This window comes from Cebidichthys violaceus, unplaced genomic scaffold, assembly GCF_023349555.1.
Source record: "Cebidichthys violaceus isolate CVI_PGR_0920_01 unplaced genomic scaffold, fCebVio1.0.p SCAF_74, whole genome shotgun sequence".
Lineage (NCBI taxonomy): Eukaryota > Metazoa > Chordata > Actinopteri > Perciformes > Stichaeidae > Cebidichthys > Cebidichthys violaceus.
Window position 1 is genome coordinate 729529 of NW_027176958.1, and position 11125 is coordinate 740653.

An 11125-nucleotide genomic window follows, 5' to 3' on the forward strand; every position below is an offset into this window, starting at 1 on the left:
TGCTGACAGTATAGAGGGAAAAAAGGGATAAAATGCACCGGAGGTCATCAATTATATTATTGCTACCGACTATAATAAGTAACCGATGTGTGTTTCTGTTTTATGTTCCGCATTTGGTCGCTGTAATATAAAGACATTTAGATCGCTGTGATTCCGCGGTTCAAGCTACGCCGGATGTTATTAAAAAAAAAAAAAGGTCTTTGTGTAAATTTAGCCTGGCAATTCGCAAAATGTTTCTGTAATGGATTGAACACGGCGAAATACAAGAGCGAAAACAAAACGTCTGCATCGGAAGCAATTTTTCCCCGTGTGTTGTATTAGTGACCAACATGTCTGCCGTGACCCACCGGCTCTGACAACAACCCCACAGACACACACACACACACAAACACACACACACACACACACACACAAGCGCCGCTACAAGTGGTTCATAATAACAAGGGGACTCCTTCGCATCGGACGCAGTCAGCTGGTTCACTACGACCGAACGTTACGGAGTAAAACAGCATGTCACGCTGCAATTTGACACGGTGAAATGAGATTAGATGAGATCCATTTCAAAAGTGCAGGAAGTGCGGAGGCCGGCCTGATCCAGCGCACAATCCGCAACGCACAAAACACAACGCGAGAGGAGGCGTGCCGAGGCATGAATGTTGACGCGCTTGCAGAATAATCCGCTTTTTGAAGGATGCTGCCACATTTTTTATGTCTATCCTTCAGTCAATCAGCATTGTGTACTATAATATTTATCGTTTTTCTACTGCGTTGCTTTAATTCACAAATTCTTGTTTAGAGGCTCACTGAAATTCAGTCTCAATCAATCTGAAATTCTTGACGAAATGATGGAAAAATACGTCTAAAACCGTATATATATATATATATATATATATATATATATATATATATTCATGAATGTTGATCTAATAAGAGGATGGATCGATTGACGTACAGATAGATAGATAGATCTAGATTAAGATTAGTCTATATCATGAATCATTACATTGATCTGGACTAAGATCAACAACGAAGCTGAGATGATTGGTAGGTTAATCAATGAGCTAATTGACAGAAAAAATGTATCTCCAACATTTCTGATAATCCACTAAATATTTAAGTCATTTAAATCTGGTCTTTGGGGAATTGCAATGGGGATTTTTACACTTTTTTTGGGACATTTTGCAGACCGTACTGACTGAAAATGAGTATTAGTTGGAACCATAATAAATAAAAAAAGAAAAAAAAAGAAACACTTCCACCTGAAGTCATTGCCTGTCGTGGCTTATTTCACTCACCTGTCAGTTGTTTCTCTACAGGCTATACAGCAGGAATCGTGTGCCTCAGATGGTGTGTGCTACTAAAGAGTGTGCACCGCTCTAGGAGTAAAATGAGCTTCGATCTGTCCCAGAGGTAGCCCATCAAGAGGTGGGGAGGTTAGTTGGTCGTCACGGCCATCTAGACCCCGGCCTGTGAAAGCCTTGCCAGAATCAATGCTAATTATGCTGCCATCTGCGAGGTGCCTGCGCTAGGTTGACACCTGTTCACTTCCAAGTGACGCACAGAAACTTCAATCAAGCCCGGGGAAAAAAAACGAGACGCTAACGCTGCCGAAGGAGGGAAATGATTGGTAAAAAAGTATCGACGGCGGGTGGATAACCAACTGTGGAAGATGCGGTTGTCGTATGAAAACTTCGCTCAAAACGGAGAACGTCACCGTTTCTGGAGATGCTCTACACACACACACACACACACACACACACACACACACGAAAAAAAGGTCTAATTGACCCTTCCACTCTGTCAGCACACTCGTTTTCTCTCCTGGAATCCCAACTCGGTGTGCACGTGTGATAAATGTCCCGGGGCTGTAGCAACACTGTCCCTTTTCCAAGCTAATTTATCATGCAAAGACAAATCAGTCAGGAGGACTTGATTAATATTTTCTGGGGGGGTGGGGGGGGGGGATCTTTTCAACTTTGGAGGCTGTTCTAGCCGGCCACATTAGGCAGAGTGGTTGCAAGAGGAAACCAATAAACTAGGTTTGGCTGTTTGCTCACTGAGACCGGGGGCCTGTCAATTCTTTGCCCCTTGAAAGAGATCTGCCATTAAGGTGACATGAGAAACAAATGAGGCCAATTTCTCCTCCAATGTCCCATCTGATATGTCAATAAAAAGGCCCAGCAGCCGCAGGATGCTCCGAGATGGATTTTTCCTTGCAGCTAGACAATCAGTGGAATACATCTAACTTTCCTCCGATAGGTGAATCACTCAGACAAAACCAATGGACTAGCGTTAAGTAGCAACTGCAGATCTGATTTCAGACAAATATATGAATGAGATTTTACTCCCCGGGTTTTGTTTTTCCTATCATACAAGATAAGATAAGCCAGGCAATGCATTTGAATTATGTTTGTCTTTTTGCTGGGTATAAAGCCGGACCCAGACATCAACATCTCCCTCACAGCGACGTGTTTGCAGCGGAGGATTTCATAATATCAGGCTGTAAGGATGTGACACAGAAGCTTAAATCTCCAAAAAAAAAAAGAAAAAAAAAAAAAAGGTGGCTTTGTTAAGTTGACCAGCCGTTAACCGCACAGATCAGGATTCCTGCCTCTCTGATTGCGCGTGTACAAATGGGGTTAGGGTAGAAAAAGTAAATACTAAGAGCAAGTAAATGACTACACTGTGCACACATATCTTTCGATAATAGCTTGCAAATTAACAAAGTAAATGGCGGTGCAGCAGACCTGCGTTTTCCCCAGCCTCGGCGCAGGACTGACGAAAACAGAAATTGGAATAGATCACAATTAGAAGCATTACGGACCCACATGTGATTGCGATACTTACACGCGGAATTATAGCCTCATCTGCTGAGCCGCGCCATCGATAGGCATTCATTAAGTATGCAGCTCATAAAGTCAAATGTTTTTCGATAAATATCATGGGAACGAGGCTCGAGATGCTCCGCGTTCGGAGACGTACAATGGCAGCATATGTTGAGGTGGATTGAGTCCTCGGGCTCCAATCTGGCTTTCTCTCCCTCGGACTTAGAAGATAAATTACGTGGGCTATTTTTCCCCATTATGTTAATCAAAAACACTCCGCCATGTGCATTACTATTATTAGATTGGCGACAGAAGACATCCTGTTGTCGACGTGAAATTGTGAGACTGAGCCTTAATTGATCACAAACACAGTTTTAGGATAGTCAAAGATAATTCAACAGCTGGCCTTTGTTTATATCTCTTGTTAACACGTTATATATATGTTTTATGGGGTGTCAATTGATGTTGTTTCATATTACAGCAGCAGCCTATTTACAAGGATGCCTCGGTGTGTAATGAGAAGCATAAATGACAAATAAGGTAATCTCACTTGATTTTTGAAAAAACAAACAAAACCAATATCCATTCTAGTTGCTTTTTTTTTTTTTTCTCTTTCTCCCCCCCCCCCCAGAGCAGTTTATGTGCTATTGTTGTTGTGCGTGGAGGATGTGGTTTATGTGACTTTAAGTAAAACAAACAAAAAACAAGCGGTGCACTTCTGGCACTTAAAAAAAAAAAAAGGGTCTGAGAATGTGCGCCGGACCCACCTGAGCCGTGCTAATTGTTTGTTTTTTTTCCGAGATACGCGAAGACGGTCTCAGGCACCGTCTTAAATTCCAAGGTTGCACTTACAGCCTGCTGGACGTCCTTGACCGGAGCCAGACGCAGGTCTAGAGAGGGCCGTTTGGGCCAACAATGTCATTGTTATGGCCTTTGTCATCTCAATTAGCAGGCGGGTGCTAAAACACAAGAGCTCTAAATGGTGGCATCAGTGTTAACCTGGGACACAACACACTGCCCATAAACCCCAGCACTTATGCCTACTGCTGACCGTGCTGTTTGTCTCTCATTACCTTCCGGCTGAAAAACGGGGCCCAGAGGTTACACTAATGACCCACTCTTTCACAAAGTTACCGCAACTACTGTCAGATGGAAGTATGACATAAAAGTTATCGTCTGCGCACACGACCCCAGCCGATCCGCTAGATCCGTCAGCAGTTTGAACACGATTTGGGCGAGGTGATACAGTGAGCCTCCGTGTCGTTCCACGGTTTTTGAAACGGCGGCTGATTAAATTAGGCCCATTTTAAGGTCAATGTATTTCTTTAATCAGTTGTCCCTTTTGATCATCCCTGGGAACAGCGCTCCTCAAACTCAGTCCTTGGTAATTGGTCCTCCTTTGCCGGCTCACTGTCTGCACTCGTACGCTCACGCTTTAATGTTTCCAGGCATTTTTCCGGCACAGGCAGAGCACGTAATGCGGCGCATGTTTAACAGTCATTTCCATAAGTAAGTGCAATTTCTGTACAGTTTGTTCCTGTGTAATGAAGTGAAATCTTGTTTGTATTTCCCCCTATTTCACACGGAAAGCCACTCAAGCAGCTACGCGGGAATTAAAGCGGCTAAAAATTACAACACAAAAAAAACTATCTTTAACTAAATGTCACACTATTAGGAAATAAAATCAATTACTTGCATACTAAGTAGTTCCGTTTTTTGCTATTTCTGATTTTATATTTTCGGCAAGAGCCCCCCCCCCCCCTCGTTGTTATTGTCTGAGTCTATAAGTGACCTTAACAAGAAAAAATGCAAATGATGTTGCAAGAGAAAATGGCTAACATTTATTTATCCTCGCTGTTCTCTTGTCTTGTTGGTGTCATTAGAACAGTTCGCTGCGTCCCATTCTCTCCCATTATCTCTGCTATCAACGCAGCACAGCGAGATTCCAGCAGGGCTATAAATACTTCCCCTGGACCACATACGGCTAGCACATCATCTCCCAGACACAGCTTAATGATGGAACAAAAAAAAAAAAAAAAAAAAAAAAAAAAATCTAATGTCTTTTTGCCCCCTTTTCTTCCTCACATTCTCACAACACCATGAAAAGAAAAGAAAAAAAGTCAGCCAGCTTGCAGAAGTTACACACACATTTAGTGGAGAAAAAAAAAAATACATTTGCACCTAAGTGTCGGAGACGTCTTAGAAGGTGTGAGAGGAAATGATAGATGTCTGTCTTGATCATCCACCGGCGCAGGTTTTCTTTTCTTTTTTTTTTGTCGATTGCACCAGGGTCACTGACGCCGGCTCCGCAAATCCATTAGAGCGAGAATGCAAAAAAAAAAAAAAAAAAAAAGGACACTTTATCTGAATTCATTATAAATGGATCTATATCTTATGTTTAGGGCCAAGGACACGATTTGTATCACAATGCAAATATCTATCATTAAATGTTGACAGTTCATTTTTCCTGGCAAAGAAAGAAAAATGTTTTCTGCGCGGCACTCTTTCTGCGCCGTTGTTTTCCCCGATAAGGCGCCACACCAAAGCGGTTGAAGCTGATTTGTTGTCCAAATTGAGTGGTTTGTCATAATTTCATAAAGGGGGAAAGTATCCAGTTTCATGATTTGCATGTGTTGTAGCATTACAGGTAAACAGTATGATAATATATCCTGAAATATAACGTGAACGTACTGCACGCCGTGTTTGCTTGCGTGCATTTTATGATATTGGGAAAAACAATATCAGGAATCTGGATTTTACTCAGATTTAACAAACAGCAACAGACAAGTGCTAAAGACAGCAGTAAAATGCTGAATAAACTTATTTTGACAAAAAAGTTCCTTCTGTATTCCTCTCAAACCAACACCTGTCCAACCTCTCCTTCACACAAACTGACACATCATCATTTCTTTCCTTTTTGTGCACTCGCAAACTTAGCCGGCACTTTGTCCGATGCAGGGAGTTGAAAATCGCTGAGCACATGGCTGGGCATGTCAGTCAAAGAGCAAGAGGAGCGTCCCGTTGTGTCGCTATCTAAATAACGGCTATAAAGCGTGGCTAACGGTGTCCTCTGAAACGTGCTCAGGTGGAAAGAACTAGACAAACAGAGACAGCCACCGCAGTGCTCCCTGACACAGAGGACAAAGTGAGGGCCTCATTTCCTCCCTCTAATCAGTGTTTACATCCACCTCAGTGCCAATGGCTGGTGACTGAGCAAGACGTGTATCAATCACCAAAGGCAACGTAGCCGGGGAGGACACACTGATACACAAACTCACTGCAAACACACACACACACACACACACACACACACACGCGATGAGACAAACAGACACACACCAGCCTGGTAGCAGGGATAGCAACTCGCTCTCATCTTAACCGCTTCCTCTTCTATTGTTCTCTCTCTCTCTCTCTCTCTCTCTCTCTCTCTCTCTCTCTCTCTCTCTCTCTCTCTCTAATGGGTGCAGAGAAATTACAGCTAATTAAGGATGTAAATGGTGGCAGAGAGTGACTTCTAATTCTGCATTAAATTGTCTCTTACCTCAGCAGAAAAAAAAATGTATCAGGAGGAGGCAATGTCAACTTTTACTGGGGTGGGTTATTTGCATTTTCTGCACGCATTAATTCTGGGATGTGCGGCGCCTACGGAGCCAAACGGAGGGCATGAACTGCATCCCAGCAGCCCGGTAGACCGCTCCTCTCACCCCGTGGTCTCCTAGCTCCTTTCGCTAAATAATCGCTGCACAAGACGCACTAGGGGGCGTAGCGGGCAGAGACAAACGCACAGAAGTCTGTACACTGCCGTCGCTCACTTCGCTCCACAGATGTTTACAAGGTCACAGCGCTGGCCGTAAAGACCGAACGCACGCAGGGAACACAGCTCAATGCGAGGAGCGGCAACCCCGGGGTTAGGCGTCGTGGTCGAGCGCATTAATTATCTTTGCGGCAAAAAAATTCTTGAGGCGAAAGCGAGCAGATTTGAGACGCGGCCAACAGAAGCCGGTCTTCGCGGACGGCGGAGTCAGAGGGCACGCCGGCAAACATGTGGTAGGTGCCAGGCTGCGGGGGTCAGAGAGCCGGGCACCAGGGAGGAGAAGGATTAGAGATTTATTACGGCTTTTCTGCAAAGTCATGCCGTCAGCCATATGTATCATTGACACAGGGGGGGGGGGGGGGGGAATCTATGTATAAGACATCCAAGCAAAAATACAGATAAAATCCTCCCTATCCTCCCTCAGAGGCCCAAAAGACTGCGTTTGCGCCCTGGCCATTGATTGACCCCCCCCCCATGTGAAGGACCTCATCATTCTCTCAGCTGTTCCTTCGTTTCATCCAGCTCAATCCATTTACATTTAAGAACAGCTCTGCTCGGCCTAATTAGTTCCACGGCTCCATTAGTCTACACTGTGGTCAATCCATTCATCACTTTGCATGTTAGTTAAAAGCCCATTTCTCTGATCCCTGTCACTGTTCTCTGCCTATTACTGCTTCTAGTAAGGACAGTGCAGGGGGATTATGGGTAACTAATTACCAACAAGATGACATCACAGTATAGGCCCAACCTTATTAGTGACTTGTGGATACTGAAAATGAGGTCTGATGTTATATATATTGGATTTTATAGAATGTCCACATGACAGCTCTAATGGGGATGTGTATTGTTTGTCTGATAAAAAGGAGCTGAAAGTGTTTAGGTTATACAAAAAAGGAGGCTTCACATAAAGGAGAAAAATAAAATAAAGAGTAGAGCAGAAAGCGAGGGAGAGAGAGAGAGAGAGAGAGAGAGTAAGAACGCCAGAGAGGAAGAGAGGCGGTAATGATCCCTGCATTGAGAGACTTGGCTCACCCACTGGCATACTGGCTCGTATGGTCCACTGACTCCAAACTTGCTGAGGTCTAAAACTCGCATTACGCCTCAAAAAAAAAAAAAAAAAAGCCAGGCAGGCAACCAGGACCTCAACACACTAAAGCTAATTAATTCTCAGACATAATGAGACGTTATCATGTTTGATGTACAGTTCACATACTCTCAGGGTGCTCTCTGCTATCAGGACACAAACTGTTTTTTTGAAAACTCGCCTCTGACAAAAAAGGACGAGAATCATTTAGTAGATGAAGTTCTCTCACGTCGAACGACGTGGAAGTGACCTCGGCGTCAAATTGTTGGCGGTTTACAAACGGAGGCGTCCCAGTTCAGAAACCCCAAAAAAATGCTACAAAAGACAATTTAAAGCAAAGGATCCTGGAGAGTTTTGCATTCGTGGTCATTGTGTTTGAGCAGCTCTGATGTTTCCTCGGTTGATTTTTTATATATATATATATATATATATATATATATATATATATATATATATATATCCTGTTGGTATTCACTTTACCGTCGCCAGGTCGTCGCCGCTTTACGTCGGCAGAAGACAAGTGCGGCGAGGATGATTCTCAGGGTGATTCAATGTCTGGTACGGTCCCCTGAAAGCGGAACTCATTTCCAGGCCAAGCTACCCTGCAGTCCCAGCAGGGAGACATGAAGCAATCTCAGGCCTGCGATGCCCTCCCACACTACCTGCTGCCCTTTCACTCCCACATCTTTCCCTTTTATCGGGAATCTATCGCCCCCCCCCCCCCCACCCCTCTGTAAGCTAACTCCATCTGAAATGTGTACATCTCCCATCTCTCACTCTCTCTGGTTTCCTCTTCCCATGATGGATGAGCTCCACACTCTGGGGCGTCTCAGCCTGTCCATCATGCGCTGCGATTAGGAATTAAAAATTGCAGACGTTTCACAATAGCCACCCTCCATTCCCCCCCCCCCCCCGACCCCCGTCACCACCACCACCACCCTGCCTCTCACGCAAACCACACCTGCCGCCGCCATAACCAAAAGCCAAATCGCCGCCATCGCCAGCCTAACACACACGATCCCCAACTCAGATGCACCAAACACCTACATTCATCTAAGTGGGAAAAAAAAACATAATTTATTTTGTACTTCCCAGATAATTTACTTTTTTTTCCCCCCCTTTCCTTTCTACAGGAATTCTCCATTTCCCTATAAAATGAAAATTCATCTAGAATTACATCTTATGTCATCATTATGTTTATTAAGCGTGGATGATGTATATGAACAGCGCTGGCTTGCCGCTGAGTGCTTAATGATGCATAAGATTAAGCCGAGGCTCTCAGCTGCGCTGTGACTCCCCTCTGGTACCCATACTGCCGAGGCATGCTGGGAGTACAAGCTCCAAACGGCCATCAGGTGAAAAGGAACTAACATCTCTCTTTTTTCGTCTGTGAGCGAGGCTGAATGCGGTGTGTGCTTATGTTTTTGTGCACACCGCTGAATGGGGAGTGTGTTCCTTCCCGAGCACATGTAAGAGCTGCAGAGGAATGGCACGCCATCAACCTGCTTTATAGCATCTGTCCACCTATATTAGAGATAACTTGCTTTTTCGCCTTGCTCACTATTGCTCCTATCACGCTGTTTTCCTCTATTTCATCCTTTTCTCGTCTCTGCCCCTCTATCCATCCCTGGACCCCTTCTCGCCGCGTCCTTCCTCCCTTCATTTCTCTTCTCCCCGTCTCTCTGCCACGCCGCTGTTTTGCCGCAGCAGTCTACGACAAAAAACATTATCCTTCTGCTGCTAAACAATCCAATAAACCTCTCCACAGGGAGGAAGTTAACCTCTTGTCTGTTCGACTGATGCCTTCCAGACCACGTGACGGCTGCCACAGTAAATTCAAATCATTAGTCTCCTCGCCCCCCCCCCCCCCCCCCCCCCCCCCTCCCCCCCTCCCCCATCAGAGAAACTTCTATTAGTAATGGAGACCTCGTAAGAGACCTTCCACGGAGAGAGCACTGCCTTCCCAATTCCCGGTGGAGAAATCCCGCGCAAAAAACTAATTCTACTTTTAATAATCTGTCATCAAGACCAGAGGCAGTCATAAATTATGTGGGGGAGCATGTGCGAGAGCGAGCCACAAGAGGGAAATCAGGGTGGAAAAATCAAAGCCCAAGTTTGACAAACTTTCCTGGAGATAAATAATAACTTACAAACCGGATTAGTTGTTAAGTCACAGCTGAGCGCGCAGTCAAGCCATTCCAATCAGCCAATGCAGATGAAGAATTTATAGGAAGAGCTCATCATTTGTTTTCAGACTCTCCTCCCTCTTTTTTTTTTTTTTTTTTATGCATCCCACCTTTTTCTCATTCCTGTCTCCTTCAAGCTTATTATATTCAGGGCTTGTTGTCGCACCGTGGGCTGGTTTCTATCCTTTAACTCCTCGCGCGCCAGACGAAAGACCGCAAGTAGAGGCCTTTCTAAAAAGGTGACAGAAGGAGGAATGTCTGGCTCGTGTTGAAAAGTAAATACAAGGGAACACTGGGGTCACCTCACCAACTGCAGTATTATGGGGTCTCCGGACCTTAATTGACCACTAAAACAAAAAGGAAATCATCACGGGAGAGGCTGTGTTGAAAGTAAAAGACACATTTGATACATCACCAAGGTGCTTTGAGGGGAAAAAGGCCATCAGCCGCGAGGGTCTGCTCTTTGTTCCCGTGTCAATATCCCTGTAAACTATCGACATGCATCATAATCGTTCCCTTCTATCAAGTGCAGACTAAAGAACAATCTCCATTAGGTGACAGCGCCCCGGCAGGTTGATAAATGCTCCCTGACGAAAAGGGAAGGAATTGCGTAAAACAAAGAGGCATGTTCCAACAAGTCTTGTCAAAATGGTATTGATTTAATCATCTGCAGAAATACACATTCTTGGTTAGTGTAGCGTGCAGCAGAGACGGCGGCCGCAGCAGAAGCTGGGATACGCTTTACAGTTGTTGACGCGGAGACGCTCTCCCTCATTGGCTTCGCAGGTGATGAAACACAAGCTGGGCTGCGCTCTAATTTTTTTATTTTTTTTGTCTTCCCGCTCTCACTCCCTCGTCAATCAGCCGTTATTCGAACAAAGTGTCAGAAAATCTCCTTTTATATATATATTTTTATTTAGGACCAACAAATACAGCTTAACGCGAGTGGGCGAGACTATGTGGAACGCGCCGCTGTGGCCAGCCGTCTCCTTGGCCTCTCGGCAAGAGTGCAGAGGCGATAGATAACAATAGCCCTCCATCATCTCGACACACCAATGGTATTCCAGTGGCTGGAGTGAGCCGGCCAGAGGTCTGGGAGTGTTTATTTAACATCGGGGGTGTTGGGGAGAGAGAGAGAGAGAGAGAGTGTGTCTCACCTTGGGACAAATGGATCCCCTTCTCCTTCCTGCTTTGGCAGCCTCAGAGTAAACACCAC

The 11125-nt window shown here is 44.9% G+C and overlaps 1 long non-coding RNA gene across 1 annotated transcript in view; it reads right to left on the reverse strand.

Moving 5' to 3' along the window:
- The window catches only part of LOC137892015 (uncharacterized), a 37457-nt gene that overhangs the window by 17043 nt on the left and 9289 nt on the right, over positions 1-11125 (reverse strand). Inside the window, exon 2 of the long non-coding RNA XR_011105391.1 lies at positions 11067-11125. This exon is cut by the window's right edge and continues 91 nt beyond it. This is a non-coding gene — a long non-coding RNA (uncharacterized lncRNA). The remainder of the gene's footprint in view (positions 1-11066) is intronic.